Source organism: Pteropus vampyrus, unplaced genomic scaffold, assembly GCF_000151845.1.
Source record: "Pteropus vampyrus isolate Shadow unplaced genomic scaffold, Pvam_2.0 Scaffold106, whole genome shotgun sequence".
NCBI lineage: Eukaryota > Metazoa > Chordata > Mammalia > Chiroptera > Pteropodidae > Pteropus > Pteropus vampyrus.
The window spans coordinates 2,206,272-2,224,807 of NW_011888887.1; the positions used below are offsets into that span (position 1 = coordinate 2,206,272).

Below are 18,536 nucleotides of genomic sequence, written 5' to 3' on the forward strand. Positions count from 1 at the left end.
TGTAGCCCTGTCTGCTGCCTTGTTCAACTGCTAGAACCAAATACCTTAATCTATACTTGACTTCCCAAATATTTCATTGCTATTGCTAGTTCCTGCTGTCTCCCGTCTGTGTTCAATCAGGCTGACATCTATTGGTTCAAAGAACTTTACACATCTGCCAGCAGACAAAGGACTCGGTGCCATATCTCCACGCTCACCAATAGGCACCTCTGGACTTCTCGCCTCATCGTTTTGCAGATTATTTTCTCTTACTATATAAAGACTCATTTAACACTTTCTTTACTCCAGACAATAGATTTTTCTTCTTGTGATGGGGCAGTCTAATAAGACTCTAAACTGGTGGCTTAAAGATCATCTTAGGTGTAGTGCAGACCTCACCTAAGCCCTGCTGAGTAGTATAGATAGGGCAGTAAACACAAGATCTAGATCTCAGGAATTATGTCCATATTTATTCAATAAAGACTAGGTGGTTTGAGACTATAATAATCAATCCCTTGTTTTCACAAGGTTTTATAAAATACAAGACCACCTAAACATGTTTTAAGGTCATACTTTTAAAGTCTAAAACAAAATGTACAACAGAGATTGGGAAGGCTCTCAGCTGTGGCTAAAGTCACTGAAAGAAATCCACTTGATCCACATCCTAGGTGAGCACAGGGTTGGAGAGGGTTATCCCATCTACTCCAGTCTCTTTTCTGACATTGTAAATTTCCTTAAAGCTGTATTACTTCCTGAGTACCTTTTTAAAATGTAGTTTTACCAGATAAAATGACACCAAATAAAAAGATTTGGGAGTATACAATTTCTGACAAGACTGTTCTTTCCTCCAAGAAATTCAACAATAAATAAGCATTATGTTTAATCATTTTAAGTGAAGTCACTTCTAAAATTTGCTGTTTTTCTTCCAGAGCACAGACATAGGAACAACTTTCTTCTTTCTTATATGAGAAAATAAACTTCTTAAATAAGCCATGTCATTTCCTGTGGCTGCTGGACATAAAATGTGCTATTTAACTAAAGAATATTTTACCTCTTCCCTTTATCCTGTTCGTTTCCCACAAAATAATGTACATCCTTCACCTTCGGAACAGACTGAATGAGAAAATGCCTCAAACGTATGTGGATAAAGAAGTTTGTTTTCTGAATTTAAAAATACTCAGAATGTTTGAGAAACCATTTTTTTCAACATGCTAAAAATGTAGTCTTTGAGCATAATCAAAGGTGTGTCTCTAAGACATAGAAACTTTGGGTCCAAGGATCCTATTTAGGATTCCTATTTCATAGTCTCTCAGGGCATTTCTATTTTTTTCCTAAGGGCGCTTCAAACAAGTAAAAGTTTTTTTGAATACACAAACCTTAAATATATTTTACCCCGTTAACTTGCAGATATTAATAGATGATGACGACTACCACCACCATCACCATTAACAACTATTATTACTGGTTGCTGACAGGAATTGCCAGCTCTCTGTAAGGGAACAAACACAGGATGTGCATGTGTCAGGGAGGGAGATCCCCTACTTTCCTATTCTAATTTCTAAGATATCTGAGGGTGTAAAACGATTTGTGAGGATGCTGTTAAAACCACAGCTGTAACTCCAGAGAATGAGCATTCTATAAAACCTAAGAACGAAAAAATATCAAAAGCTTTAGAAAGCTGTGGATTTTTTTGAAAGAAGGTGAAAGATGAAAGGAAAACCTGCACAAGTAGCATACCAAGAAACAGATGGTCTTTTTAAAAAATGAACGAAGAGTGTGCCTTCCACAAGCATGCTTCTTAATTGTAGCATACTGAGCACTTTTATGTAGATTATTTCAATTGCTAAGCGCAGAGCCGAATAAACAGGGTTAGCTCGCTGACATTAAATGACATAGTGTACTCGGAGCTCTTCTACTTTTTAGTCTGTAAACACCTGATATGCAAAATTGTATGAAGAAACTAATGCCAAGACGGTTTAAGATTAACCAATGTTCAGTGAAGATTTAAAAGCTTGGCTTTCATTTTGCTAAAGATGCTCCCTTTCATATTTAATCAATGAACTCAGTTCCGTTTTAAGTGCTCAATTTAGAATGTGTGATTTTGTTTCATTTTGGTTTATTCCCAAACAAGTTAAAGGCAGCTTAGAATTAGGAGGGGATGGGGGAAGGGAAAAAACAACTCAGGAACTTATATGAGTTAAACAGAAGTAAAATTTCACAAGAGTAATCCAGAAACAAGTAGATTATTATTTACCTTCCACTGGGCACATAATGTTTAAATGTTTAAATGTTTATTTCATTTTAGTACAGGATCATAGAAACATTACTGAGGAGTTAAGGTCTTATTCTACCTTCCTCACTTTGGTCTGCCAGGTTAACATCCCCTCATTCTTTGCTGAGGATAAAGGCAGATCTGCTGACACAAGAAAGCAAGCTGCTCCCTCAGCTCCCTGGGGGGAGAAGAGCGGATGCAATGGGGGCCTGCTCTGCAGGAGAGGCAGATCTCCCTTGGTGCGGGGAGCCCTCACTATGGCAACGCCAGACATGATGCAGAGAGTCTGCACACAACTGCTCTCCAACCTCCTTGGACAGTTGTAACCTGGGCAGGGGCACCTTTCAGAGCTGGCGGGGGACTCCTGCACGTCTCAGTACCCTGCTACTCAATGCCTAAGATGTTTAAAAGGAATCTGGATCAGTATCTTCTCATTAATTTGGGTACTAACTTCCAAATGGAACTTTTTTGTGGACAGAAAACTTTGAGTAGCTTATATGAACTCTTAGTTTACTACTGCTCTTCCTGATCACAGTAGCCAAGCAATTTCTGAATACGAAAATCTGGAACAAGAATATGGATGTTTGCATTCACATACCTATAGTGCTGGTCTATGTATGCATAAAAAATGTACGTGGAACTATTTATCTTCATAGGTCTACATTTAATATATCTATAGTTGAAATTACTGACATTAACTACTGTTACATCACTGACATCTCTGTAAATGGTATAAATAAAATCCTAGTGCTCCACTGAGTTACAGTGGGAGCAGGGTGCTTTTACTACGTTTTAAGCTCCTCAAAGACCAGGAATGTGTCATATTCCTTCACTGAGTCCCAGTGCTTAGCCTGGCTGAGTGAGTAACTATACCAATCAATTTTTGCTCAGCCATCCTCTGGATTTTGTCTCCTGATCCAGGAAACTCATGCATGAGCTCTTGTTTTTGTTCTGCTTATATTTCAAACTTGACACCCCCACCCCCACCCACTTGCATTATTTGTGGATTGTACTTTTGGAGGAGGAGGTGTATTACAGAACATGGGCATTTGGTAACTTAATTTTCAAGTAGCATCTCTATTTTATGTTATACCACAGTAAAACTTTGTTTACAACAAGTACTATTTGTATCATGTTGTTCTTTTTACAGACAGAAACAGATATGTTTTTTTCATAAAGAAAAAGAATATGTAAGGTCCTTGTTTTGGCAACTACATAACAACTAATGGAGCCTCTAACTTCGGCAGTCTTGACTCCTCTCTTCCTCTCACATGTACACCCACCCTGTTAGCAAGTCCTGTTGGCTCTGCATTCCATTGGTTCAGAATCCTCGGCTTCTTCCCAACTCCTCTGCTACCATTGGGGTCCAAGCCAACTTCCTCTCCTGCCTGGACTACCGATGGTGGCCAACAGCCTCCTGTTAGCTCTCCATCTGCCTTTGTCTCCCTAGAATCTATTCTCATGGACAGCCAAAGGGATCCTTTTAAAGTGAATCACCTCCACACGTGAGCCATCTGTGGGTTCTCACCTCACTCAGAGAAATGCCACAAAGGTTTTACAAGCTCTGCCCCTTTTACTGCTAGGTCTTATCTCTTATTTCTCTGCTCTTGCTCACTCCACTCCAGCCACACTGCTCCCATCCCTGTTTTTCCAACAAACGAACCATCCTCCTGTCTCATGGCCTTTGCACCTGGTGTGCGTAACCCTCCAAATCTTCATGGCTCATCATTTCACTGTCTTCAGATCTTTCTTTTAGAGTTCCCTTCTCAGTGAGGCATCCTCACTCCTTTTCTTAAAATGACACTGCCTCCTGTCCTCTCCTCATCCTGCTACCCTGCCTTATTTGTCTCTATCCCACTTAGCTGATTTTACTTATTTATTTACATCAGAATGTAAAGCCCCCAAAGGAAAAGATTTTTCCCTGTTTTCTTCACTGCTTTATCTCCAGCGCCTAGAATAATGCCTGTGATACACTGTACAATAAATATTTAAAGAATAAATTGAATGATGGCTAGATAGTGCAACCAAATAACCTTTTAAAATCTTGTTTTACACCACGGTTGCAAAATGCATACTCCAAACTTAAGCCAAAACAGCAAAATTATTTAGTGTTGTGACTCTTCTTCGGTCACTAGCTATTTCAAAATGACATATTTTCTTTTTTGACAAATTTGCAAATTGGGAATTGAAGTGACTGGACCTGTCATCTTCATACTGAAACTGTGCATGTGAATCTTAACATATGGCTCACAAGTCTTAGCAGCGCTGACTTTGTACTTAATCAGCAAAATTCTGGTGGCCATAAAGAGTTAACATAATTTTGGGCGAATATGAATTACTACAAAGGATTGGAACAACCTAGTTCAATATCAATCTGAGATTTTTTTTTTAGATGGTCAACTTTAAGCAACAATGGGGTGATGGCTAAGATATGAAAAAATCTATACCCCAAAATCTGAAATGAAGTTTTGAGAAAAATGAATGACTTTTATATAGCACCTTTTAAAAATCTAGGAGAAACCAAATTTACTTCAATGCCAAAGGCAGAGTGAATCTCCAGAAAGTGCCTAATCCTGTAATAAACCTATTGAAGAGATAGGTTTAATGTTCACCTAGGCTAAGTGTTTAAGAGGTCTCCACGGTGTAATTTTGTCACTACTACAAGTTCCTGCTTTCCTTTAAAAACCATGAAAAGTGCTCCACAATCCCACTAGGAACTAAGTTGCTCATGTCAGGAGCACAAAATACAATTCGTTTCTATTTTCATAGCACTTCTTTATTCCATGTTGAAAAAATATGTGCTATTATATATACCACAAAGCCACAGGATATAGCCACATGAATATTCAAAGGAGAAAATATTTTAAAATGAACATTGCTTGACTATAATAAACGAAGTAAAAACAGCATTATATTGTTAATCTGGCAAGACACAATTTGAATAGAAGGTTTCAGATTTAAATGGGAATAAGGGAAGTGGTCACTGAATTTTTACTTCCAACCTTGTCAAAAAATTAATTATTCACACGTTCTTAGCACAATGACATATTATAGTCCACGAAGGTTATTCAGAAATTCTGTAAGTTTGAACATCTCTGAGTTCTTTTCATCATACTAGTTGTAAAAGAAAATGTGTGCTAAAGTTACCAAGTGCAATAGTGTTTAAACTTAATGCTGCAGGAATCTAAAGGGAACTTTAAAAAAACATTTACATGTGAAATACATAAAAAGAAAAAAGAAAAACATAGTTGGTAAAGACTTTTTTCTTTTATTCTGCTTTAAGAACAACCCATTTTTTTCAAAAAGTGTGCAAGTCTATAGTTATTTGAGGTTAGGGTACATTTTTTAGGGAGAAAGCCATTTATAACAATATTATTTACTAATAAATAGTCACGAGAGCTCTGGTAAGGTCTGAGGAGCTTTCTATCATTAATGATAAATTGAAACCTTCCTCAGATTTCGGTTCAGAGTATCCTTTGGTAGGGTTTTAGTGTAAAGTGTTAGGAGATAGGGTACTAGTTTTAGAAAATTCTAACCATTTACTGCCAACTTTGGATTAAAATTTCAAATTTTTACCACAGTGTCCTTGCTTTAGACATGGAATTTGATTTGCTTTCCACTGCCCTTTTATGTACCACATACAATGCAGAGGGCAGTAGATGGGCATGTATGCTGCATTCCCACACTCGCATACATCCCCATACATTCCACATATTTTCATATACGGTCATAAGATATATACAGTAACTCCAAACTTGGTATCGATTAGTTCAAAGTAATACAGTTGAGAAGCAGAAAGCAGTGTGGCAAAGGGCAAGGCATAGCCGGTGGGTTGGAATAAAGGGAGGGGCTGGCCATAGAAAGGATTGGAGAAAATGGAGGCAGCAAGCCCAAATTTCTTATTTATTATACAAAACACAACTCCATATAGAACCTGGAAAGTTAAACCCAAGCGAGCTGTTGTTATGGATATCGAAAACCAGGACAGGGCAATGAGAGCTGCCAGGGTGAACAGACCGACACTTATGCTTCGCTGGTGAGGAATCAAGGTGGCTGGTGCAGTCTCCTATGATCCAGCACTGCCTCACATCCCCGATATTAGCCCGGAAGCAGGGCAACTGAGAGGTCAGATCAGAAGAGAAGTGCTTGGTAACAGAAACCATGCATGGGCCACAGATTTAGCCAGGAACAGTCACACCTAGGATAGGGGAGGGAGAAACTCCTCCTCAATCTCTACATAGAGAAAATCTCTCCTCTTTTTTTTTGCATGGGCCTCCTGTGTCTGAAATTGAAAAAGACTCGATTTCTCTCTCTCTTTCGTCTATCACTGCTGCTCCCCACTCCATTTCTTGCTTTCCTGGAAAGATACAGTCATATAACTCAAACCTGATTTGGCTCAGATTTACTGAGTCTGATTCAATTCAATTTCAATATCTATGGAGCATCTGCTGAATATAAAGTTCACATTTCTTTGTCACCACGCAGGTAGGACAAAACTGCTGGGAGCCAGCCGAGTGAAACATGGATCCTGAAGTTCGTGGCAGGGATCTGGGTATCACCAGATTTTGAACAAGGATGTCTGTCACTGGCTTCCCTACATAGGTACCAAGTGATGGCAGGAAAGCCAGAGAGAGGCCTATAAGACCTACTTTCCCTTAGTGTATGAAACATTTTCTTTCCAAAATGGATTGAGGTCAGACAGAAATACCACAAGGCACACTGAATCTCTGAATGTGGAAGGTTTGCAATGTGTGCTGTAGGCACTGGAGTCACTAATATGTATGAAGGTCCACGGGACTATTTCACCATGTAATACATTACGTCTGAAAAATCAATGTCCTAGGGCACAGAAAGATGAATACAGAGCTTTTCAATTATCTTTTTTTCTTTCCCTAAAAATATTTCTCCCTTCAAACAGATTCAAAAGGCAATATGATATAGTTTTCATTATGGTTAAGAAGATGGTGACTCTATGCAAGTATCTCACTCAGTTCAATCCCACTGGGTAATGGCCCACTGAGCAGAAGACTATATAGACCCTGAAAACACAGTAGGTTAATAAAACTCTCCCTGAGAGCTCAATGAATGAGGATGAGATATCTTCAATAATTGACTTCTCTTTTTAACAGTCTGGCTGCACCCAATTTCTTTAAGATTGACATTGTCTTTTATGTTTTTAAACCAACATTTTCTGTCGGTAAGTACATGGATCATGGTAGTGTTTTAAAATAAAACTTCCTGTCACTCTCACATCTTCTGAAATATAACAGAGCAATCCCCAAAGCCCAGCTTTTTCATACTCAGTAAAATAAGAAGCCAGAATCAGCTTAATGTAACAAGAGAAAACCAAACTTTCAATCCCAATTACCAAAAAGGCGCAGGGTCATCTGCCACCTTAAAAAAAAGGGCGGGGCGGGGGTTGGGGGGAGCTGAATGTAAATGGTGCCATTTTGAAAATAAGCTTGGAGTCTTCCCAACTTCTTGAGGGCTTAAAGGATTACTCCGGTAGGACGTAAGGCATTCATTCTGTGTTTTAGAATAGGTGTATCTGTCTAGTACCTAAAGCGCTCCCTGCTAGTGTTCATAAGGTGTGCAGAGGCAGCTTGCTGGGCTTGTAGTGGTTAAGCCTTTTTTCCAAATCAAATTTTACATGAAAGGTTAATAAATAATAAAATCCAAAAAAGCATGACTCTGTAGTAATGGGTATGCAAGGGTAGTGGGGGTAGGAGGAGAAGGAAGGGGTGAGACTGGAGTCTAGTGTTAGTGCACCAAAGTGCTTGATAAATATTTGCTAAAAGAACAAATGACCTATCATTTCAGGAAAACACAGACTGAATTACTCTGAAGTCCCTTGGTGTGCGTATCTTGAATACGTTTAGCCTGTGCTTTTATCTGGTGGCCTATAATGGCATGTTCATCTTATTCCTGGTCTTGCTCAGTAGATCCTGAAACCGGGGAATGGCTGGGATGCCTGAGCCATGAGAAAGTGGGGATTTACTGAGCCTTTGATTTCTCCTGTTTCTGGGCTGATTCATGTTGTCCTAATTCCCCAGTACTTCACTAGTACAGTTTCACAGCTGCCTGGCACACCGACCAAGACTGTCTGCTCCTGGCCATTCTAGTGCTTCCTTGTCAGAAAATCTGTGGCCAACAGCTCAGCTTCTATTCATGAGAGGTTGCCTCTTTCCCAGACTTTTATATTATTGCTGCAATGAAATAAAAATGCATTTTTTAAGTTAGAAAGAGTTAAAGTTCCTTCCCTAAAACACTAAGGTACTTGATATGCTACATTTATTTTCAAGGACATAAGATCTTAATATCCATTCTTTCATTGATTCATTCAACAAAAATTTATTGAGCGCCCACTTTGTGGGAAGCACTGTCCTTGACATTGCGATATAACAATGAATAAGACAGATAAATTCTTTTCCTCCACGGCAGTAACATTCCAATGGGCAAAGTCAGACAAACATACAAACAAAGGAAAAAGAATAAATAAAGAACACAAGATAGTGATGAATGTGCTGAAGAAAATGAAACAGGATGACATGATAAAGGTGAGAGGTAAGGAAGGGGGATTATTTCAGATGAAGTAATCAGAGAAGTTCTACCTGTGGAGGTGACATCTGAGCTTCAGTGACACTTGACTTTTGAGAGAGTGTGCCTCTGAGACCTGTTTGTAGCCTTCATCAAAAAACACCAAAAATATGAAGTACATAAAATATCTTTTTATTTGTCAGCATTTACGTGGTTTAAATTCCACTAAAAGCTAAGCTTCATGGCAGAGAGCCACATATATTCCTAATTGGGTACAAGAAGTCTTATTAGAGAAATATTTATTACATGTAACTGGGTAAAATACTCCAGATGGTATCTGGGCATTTGCATAGAGCTTCATGTCAAATTAATAATCATTAATTAAGGTTTAGATTATTCAGAATAAGCAGGGTTGAAAAAAGAAAAATAAGTGGTCGGGCCAGTACTAAACCTCTGTAAAACTTTCAAGTTTGGCCTTGAAGTTGCTCTTTTTCTCCTCCTAGAACTCTCATTTTATCATTTTCACCACCAACGAACACAGAGCCTCTACACTTTACCATTTAGCAACTCTGAACTTAACCAAGTAATTGAAAGGATCTGCTCTAAAAAGAATCTGAGGAACCCTCCTTTTAACCTAAAAGCAATTTCACCATATGATGTTTTAAATTGAGTAAGCCACCCATCACAAAATTCTTGAGACCAATTTAAGAATTCAACAAAATTTCTTGTGCCTAATAACACCCTTGCTCAGCTTCAGAGGCAAGCTAAGAAGATCATATATGAAATAGAGCAATTCTGAAATCTTTGCATTTTCCGATTTGTGTTATGATATAATACAATGAGAGAATTGCTTTGACCCTGTCAAGTGGAACCTCAAGGACAAAGATATTATTGTTTCTTTTCCTGGAAAATTGATGTAAAGATTCAATTTACTTTGGAGTGTCCAAGTGCTTCAGCAACTAAGGGGAAAAAAAGGATTGATTTTTCATATAGATGTTACATAATTAAGTTCTAATTTGATAAAAGAGCTGATCAAAAAGTGGTGACCATTCCGAAATATTCCTCATTGCCAAACAATAACTTGTGATGCTTTTAGAAAGAAAAATTCTCAAGTATGTTTCCTTTATGTAAGTCAGGAGCTGTGTTTCCATACTAATGTTCTAACCCTTATTCTTAAAAAAGAATGATAGATCCAGCGTTTGTACACTCCTCTTATGTTTCTATGTATTTTGTCCTTGCCACATACAGCCTTATGTTGTAGTTTTGGGGTGAAGATCGATGTAGCAAATGCTACTGGTGCCCTCCCATATCTCTTTAATAATCACTATGTTTGAAAAGGCCAACAGCTTCCTTGTTGCAAGCACCCGTGACTTCACGGAGAGGGCTCTCTGGCCCTGGAGCACGCCGAGGTTGCATACGGTGCTTGTTGGAAATGCCATGGAATTAACTCCCCAGAAGGAGCCCTTGGCCAATGACAGAAAAGAAATGGTAGATAAATACTCCAGTTTCTTTTCTCCTTGGGGAGACAACTCACAGGAAGCTCTATGTCATCTTCTAGAGACTCCTGGGTGGGATTGAGCCCTTGTGCCCTAGCTGCATACTGTAGTAATGTGTTCCTTGATGTAGCCACTAATGGCTTTCTTTTCCTGCCCACTTTTCCACCTCCACTCTCTTCCTAGTGTTTCTTGGGATAATCCTCTAAACAAACTACTTGCATTCAAAGCCTTGCCTCAGAGTCTATTCTCAGGAATTATAACCTAAAGAAATCTATATCTTAAATATGCAAAGAAACAATGCTAAAAAATAGAGTACAAGACCTTTTTTTTTTTTGCATTTTATAACACCTAATGCAGTGCTTTGTACACAACATATGGCATTGATAATGAAGAAGATAGCAACTAACATTGACTGAGCACATCCTCTATCACGTACTGTGCCAAACCTTGTATCCTGTTGACTCAACAGCCTTGTGAGGTAGATACCATGGCAGGCATAGACTTTATTTGGTTCACTGCTAAGCCTCAGCTCCTGGAATAGTACCTAAAACACATAAGACACTCATCGAATACCTGTTGCATAAATCCAATTTTACAGATGATGTTTAGTGACTTAGAAAGGGTACGTATCTTGATGATGGTTCTGCAGCTGTAAATGGCAGGGCTGATTCTAGAGGTCAAACTCTTAACCTTGCACTAAACTAAAGGATGACCTACATGAGGAAGAGGAGTGGGGAGCCTGCTTAATGAATATTTATTTGCTCTGGGCTTGCAGACAGATTAAGTAATATGTGGGGTTGCTAACATAGTTGTTGTTCTCTCTCTCTCTCTCTCTGTCTCTGTCTCTCTCTCTCTCTCTCTCTCTCTCTCTCTCTCTCTCTCACACACACACACACACACACACACACACACACACACAAATCTGTATTACTTGCATTTTCATTTACTGATTATACTAGTCATAATTCTTTGGGCTACCCACATCCTTTCCCTAATCTTTCTCCCTGCATCTCCTGTATAAGTCAATTCATGTGTCTACCTTGTGTATTCTAATGTTTAATTGGTAATTAAAATGTGTTGCGATCTCTGGTAAATGTCTTACTTGCCTAACAGTTGTTTCTCGGGTCAAAAGTTAGGAAGGCAGAATAACTAGTCTGCCTGAGCTAGGTGAAGAAGTAAATCTCCTTTATTATTATCATTATCATTGTCATTAGCATTAAAAAGATAGTAATATGAAGGGAAGCAAGTACAGAGGGTACTAGTGGCAATATTTATTTTCTGCTTCAAAATAAATTAGGAACATTTAGCACCTCAAGAAAAACATTTTTCTTTTTTTAGTTACTAGTGCACATTTTTTAGCTATCTGTATTTGACTTCTCTAAGTTAAGGATTTTGCTGGTGCATGAACCGGAAATCTATTTTTTGTTGTTGTTGAACTACCGACATAAGTTTTGTCTAAAAACAAAGCACAATAAAATTACTGATTAAACATGTAAAAACATAAAACAATAAATGATGCATCTAAAAACAATAAGTGTAAATTGCACAGGTGAATGAGGAATTAAAAAACATGCTAAACTTAACATCTCGTCCATAGACTAGATCTTAATGGTTATTAAAATGATGCCCCTAAAGTCCTATGACTTTTCATAAAAAACACTAAATAGAAAAATAAACGCTAAATCAAGTTCTCTTCAAATATTTAAAATGTTAAAGTTAATCTATTTTGGTTAACTAGCCATGACAGAGTGACATGCTGTAAGTAACAAACAGCTTTTAATAATAAAAACTGCAACTACATAATAACAATATTTAAATAACAGCTCAGAGCCACCTTGCATGCTGTAGGCGATCTGCCATACGAGGAAAAAAAATGCAATGGCAACTCCTACTCCAGAGTTATATTAACCAGATTTTGAAGAGAAGCAAGCGAGTATTTAAGGCCCTTTAGAAAGCTTTAAAGTCTTTGATTCTTGAGCATCCCATCTGCCCAATAACTAAGAACAATCGCTTCCTTTTATATAAAAGATTATGAGCCAAATGTGAAAAACAAAACATACATAAAAGAATTTTTCCAATTAATAAGCTCTCATAAGACTTCAACTGTAAACACATAATGGTTCTCTAGTAAATAAAACTGAATATAAAAGAGCATATTATCTATCACAAGGTTATATTTTTCACTAACACAGTATTTTTCTTCTGAAAAAAAGGTTCTTCAATTTCAAAGAAGTATTCGTTTTTTGGGAAAAAACTCTCAATTAAAAAAAATGATGATGATAAATTGACACTCAACATAACCAACCCTTTTTCTTGACATGTGCTGATTGGTACTCTACATGTATTTCAAGAAGTTAAGGAGAGCAAGAATGAAGGAGGTTGCACAGGACTTTTTTTTTTCATATCATGTTAGCAATTACTCTTTTAAATTCACCTGTCCTCATAACTGACCTCGTTTGGCATTTAGAGATTAAATATCCAAATATTTTAAGGATGGCAAGTGGTATTATAAAGTGATTAATTTCTTACCATCCATCTATGGCGCCTTTAAAAATATTAAGGCTGCCCGGGGAAAAGAGGTTCTTGGATAGTTCCTTTAAACCACAACAAAGGAAATTCTAAACAATAATTAATATGAGAAAATACGATTGCTCTTTGAACACTGGTATAGGAAACGTGAGTATATCTTATAAACTGGTAAAGACAAGCAGCATGTAGAAACATATAAAGAGAAAATAGGGCTCCTAGGGGGCCTGCTCAAGCTCTAAGGAAAGCTTTTCACTAAGATTAAAGAGGTAGTGGGGGGAAGAAAAGCCTTTGACTAGCTTTGCAGGAAAATACATATACAGTAGCAATCCATCACACCCTTAGTTGTGAAACATTTATTCTTTTAAACCTTTATTTACTTAAGAGAGTTTGGCTCTAGGATTCATTCTAAGAGACAAAAAGCTACTGTGATTTTTTAGAAAGTTGGCAAAGATGAACTTCCCAAAATATTAACTAGATATTCCTATATTGCATTTAGAAATAATATTGCATTTTAGTTTTACATACAGAAACCCAACAGTTACTACTAATTATAAATGATCTTATATGCTCAGATTTAAAGAAGGCATGCAGTTTGCCCATTTAGTTTACTGGTCAGTAGTTTCAAACTTTTATTTTATGGGGTGGACAGAGCCTAAAGAGAAAGAAGCAGTGCTTTTAACTGGATTAATACCTAACATATTATGACTGTAAGAGCAAAAGGCACGTATGCCTAATCTTCTGAGTAAGGTTCTCTGGTCTGTTATTTAGCTATGGGCCTGCCTACGATTATGCAGGCATCACTGCAAGAGCATGCAACCATTTGTAGAAAACATGCTCTTAAAGAAGAAGTTATATATTTCCTAATTACCTCTCTGGAAGAAGAGTTTCTTGCTAAAGCAGATTTTTTAAAAAATGTACACTGACACCAGAAGGAAAAAAAAAAATCTCCTTGTGTGAGAGTGAAAAACCTAAGGCTCTCCATCTCATACACTGCCATTTTACCATTTACCTTTCTTTACATAGTTCAGTAGAGGGGAAATAACACAAGGCAATGAAAGGTGAAATCTCTTTCTAACTCAAAAGAACTTGCCATATTGGTGGTGAAAAGAAACTCACTGTCAATATTGAAAACTGTGACGACTAAACAGACACAATAGGGAAAGTCTTCAGAGAAGAATTCATTTTTAAATGGCTTGTTCTGTTATTTCCTTTGGGGTGGGGTGGAGGAAATGGAGACAAATGCTTTTGAAAGCCTAAATCTAATTATGCTGTGGTTTCCGATTTTTCTTGATGCTTCTTTTCCTACTCTAGTCTCATTACTTAAAATGAGTCCCATTTGTTTGGCATTATTAAATCTGATAAATTAACCTAAATGCTCTAAAATTACTTTTACTACTACTTAGTGGGAAAACATATTAAATTATTATAAAAACAATATTTAACTATGATAGGGTATATAAGTGTACTCTAGTAAAAATGAAACTATTTTAAATATACACACATATATATTTCTGATTTTAGAGTTTCTAAATGCTTCAGTAGATTTTCTTGGATTTTACTCTCAATCTAAAATGTTGATTTATTGAAAATATGAACATGGTGTAGAAGACAAAAATAGGAGTTGGAACTATATACTTATAAAACATAATGCTTCCAAGAACCATTTGCTGATATAATTACAGGACCCCATAATGCTTACAGTTCTTTGTGGGAGGAATCAAAGAGAGAAAGGCTGTAGGAGAGTGACTGCTCCTTCTCTTCCCCTACCTGTGTACACAAAGGCAAAGTGTTTCTGTGATGATCTCCCTAAAGAGGACAGAATCCAGGATGGAGAAGGGGAATGGGATCTGGGAGGTAGCAGCTGTGAACATTTTCTTACCTATTCCCTTACATTTCTAAACCTATAAAGTTTGGACTTATATACCATATTCTTTCTGAAAATAATGCTCTAACAACTTCATGTAAATTCCAAAAGAAAATTCAATGCATCAGCAAAGTCTATTCATTCTGCCTCCAAAATATACCTTGAATCTGTTCACTTTTGACCCCTCCAATGGCCACCATCATCTCTCCTCAGACCACAGAGATAGTCCAACTAGTCATCTTTCCACCCCGTCCCCCACTCCAATCTACTCTGTATACAACAGCCAAAGTAAAATATTTCAACAGTAGTTCTGATCACATTTCTCTGAATAATACTCTTCAGTGGCTTCCCGCTGCATTTAGAATAAAGGCCAAGTGCATCACCACTGCCTACATAGGACAGTTCACGTATCTGACTTCTTGTGCATTCTTCCTGTCATTCAGGTCGTGTTGGTCTTTCATCAGTTCCTTCGACTTACCAAACTCTTCCGTGCAGGGCCTTTGTGGCTTTCGTTTCCTCAGTTTCTTCATGCAACTCTTCTTGTGCCTGGCTCCTTCTCATCTTTCAGTTTGGGGCTTAGATATTTCCTTCTAAGAGTAGCCCTTCTGATAATTCTGCAAAAAGTTGGACCCCCACACTATTTTCTGTCACAGAATCTTGTAAATTCCCTTAAGAACTATTTTATTTCTTGGTTGATTCATGTTTTTGTGGACTAGCATACAAACTAGCATACAAACCCCAAGTGGTATACGTGATTATGCAAGCTTATTCCAGGCTGCAGTCCCAGTGCCTAAGACAGTGTCTGGCATTGCCACTTAACGAGTATTCGTTAAATGAATAAATACAAAGAAGGAAGTGAGGTGAATAGGAGTCTAGCAACATCCTAAAGTTCGTTTATATTTCACTTCACTGTGTTACCTATTTACATATAATTATGACCTATAGCACAAACTGTTACTGCATGCTTATCCATAAAAAGTGATTGGTTTATAGGAATTAGTACCTTATTAATAAATATTGGAAAGCTATATCCTTGTTTTAAAAAGCTTTATTTATACTAGCTTGTCAATATTTTCTACCTTGACATTTCCTATTGATTGTTCAAGCATTTTTTAGAATTTAGTTCTATTTATCATTTTGTAGTGCTGGGTAAAAAGTAAATAAGGACATTTTCCTTGGGACTATTTATACAGACTATATAGCTAGTCTTTGTGAACTACCACTTTTGGTTGAGCTGAGCAGTTGACACTTCTGAGACTCTGCCAGTTGCACATCTAAACAGACCAGGCAGTAGTGCTGACCTCAAGTAAAGTCACTTGATATTGCTTTTGCTATGAAGCGTATAAGAAGCCAAGACTTCTTCAGCATTTTTGAGTTATTCATGTTACAGAGAATTTTTTTAATTGAGTAATTTAAACAGGTATCTTTCTACTTTGTTGCATGGCAGATTTACTCCTACTCCTTGTAAACATGACTTCATTCTGACATTTCTAGTTCAAGACATAAAGAATCTCTAGAACAATATGTTTAATTAATTTCTGTTAAAATTTAAAGGCACCTTAGGCATGGAATTTTAGATAAATTATCCATGTGTTCACTCCATATGATAGGTCACATAGTCACATTTTACATTCATTAGAAATACAAATTTAAATAAAGTATTTATCAATGACAGTTCTATTAGAATTATAATCACTTGGTGATACACTTATTTCTTTTTGTATCTGTCTTCTTGCAATACAGGTGCCTCTCAAACTAATGAACCACAAAATCACTGGATAACTTATTTAAAGGTGCAGATTCCTGGATCCTAACTGCAGATTATGATTGGGTAGGTCTGAGGTGAGGTCCAGGAATCTGCAGTTTTAACAAATTCTGCAGGTGAATTCGATGTTAATGGAAAGAGGCAAAGATGTTGAAAGACACTGGTCTAGTCTTTTCTCCTTAGCAGAAGGATTTTTATCCAGCACTTTTTAATGTTTCCTTCAGCACTTTGCACATGACCTGGCATCTCATAAGCATCAGTAAATTTTCACTCAATGAATTGTTCATGAGAATAGACAGTTTATTTTATGACTTTATGAAACATCTAATGGAATATTCTCTTTGGTACAATCTATCTTTTGAATAGTAATATTAGCTAATACTAGTTTTTCTTAAAGGACTACCTTTAAGGAATATGTTTATGTTTAAAACTCTCTATGATTACAATGAAATGGGATATTTTAATGACCGCCATGTGGCTAGCAGCAGGTGGAATTACTGTGAAGATAGGAGAGTGCTCTTGCTACTACTTGATCTGTTTTATGCAATTCCATTAAACAGTTTGAAATAAAGTGCTGACTGTTGTCTACTGAACTCTCAACCCCAAATGTATTTAATAAAACAAATTTGATTTGTTTTAAAAGCATTATCGTATCTGAAATCATTGAACTAAGACAGTCTTTTTTCTCTTTTAGCATATGGTAAAAAGGTTTTTAAGAATCAAAGGCAATCTTAAAATATTCAAATTGAACATGATCTATTTCAAAATAAGGGATATCTGTTAAAATAAATTTAAAGAGAAACTGGAAAGAATAGCAGAGGGGGGAAAAATCTCATAAACTATCTCTAAAACAGTATTTATAATCTAAATTACTTCTAAGCCTAAAAGAAAAAATCTCTCACCATCAAAAGCAAAGAGACTGTTAAGAAATACACAGGATGTCTAGTTCAATGTTGACTGTGGATATAAACTAGGAATTCTAGGAACTGGGTATAAGGTAATGGTTATTACGAAAGCTGAAAATGGAGATATAAGTGGTGTGAAGAGGGAAAACGAAATGGTATCTGAAGACAGGAAGAGGCAGCAGTAAAGAAAGAACAGGATTTAGAATCAGAAGATGCAAGTTTGAGGTCCAGCAATGTGACCTTAGCCAAGTTACTTGAAAGAAGTCTCAGTTTTCTTATTTGAGGTATGAAATGGTACTGAACTGTCTAAGGACATACTATAATCTGTGTTAGAAGTGCCTTGTAAATGGTTGATTGTTGTTATTTGGATTCCCATTGCCGAGGTATAGAAATAGGATCAATAGGTAAAGAATGAGATCTACATTTGCCATTCTATCCAGTTTTAACAGCCTGCTCAAAATTCACTCCTCACTGATCGATCACTCCACACACATAGTCTGAAAAGATGCATTACAACTATTGACTTACCAACAATAAACAGCCACTTAAATTACATCTAAGATAATGTGACTTAATAGGCTTCTTATTGAGTTAACTAGAACTCATAGAAATGTAAAATTTAAATGCCTTTTTGTTTCCCTAATTGTTTCAAATATACAAGGAATTTTTGTTATTTGTTTGTTTGTTTATTTTTTAGGTGAGGCAACTCTTGGTTGACCTCACAGATTGCAAGGACCTTGTCAGCTTACAATCCTTTATTTTTTTGTTTTTTATTTTTTACACCTACAGCACCTGGTCTTCCTAGGTGGTCTCCCATCCAAGTACTAACCAGGCCCGACCCTGCTTAGCTTCCGAGATCAGATGGGATCGGGCACGTTCAGGGTAGCATGGTGTAGACTCAAATATATAGAGGAATTTGTGATAAGTATACAGACTTTAAACATTATCCTATCCCCAAACAGAATTAAAAAAATAGTCCTTGAAATGTCTCTAATTCTATTTATTTACTTCTTACATACCTCTTTGATTCTGCTTGTGGGTTTTCATCTCGACTTGCTAGTCTTTATTTTGCAAAGTGTGGGACAGTGTTAAAAGTTAAAAATATGTGACTTATTCCAGGATACATCTCTTCCTAACTGTCTGACTTTGACCACTGCATTTATTTTCATTTTAGAAACTTAAAAAAGAT

The 18,536-nt window shown here is 36.9% G+C and overlaps 1 protein-coding gene and 1 pseudogene across 1 annotated transcript in view; both read right to left on the bottom strand.

Moving 5' to 3' along the window:
* FBXL17 (F-box and leucine rich repeat protein 17) overlaps positions 1–18,536 on the bottom strand; it is a gene marked incomplete at its 5' end in the record, with an annotated part of 449,450 nt that overhangs the window by 52,902 nt on the left and 378,012 nt on the right. The gene's annotated exons all lie outside the window — the stretch shown is intronic.
* Positions 18,128–18,245, bottom strand: LOC111743094 (annotated as a pseudogene).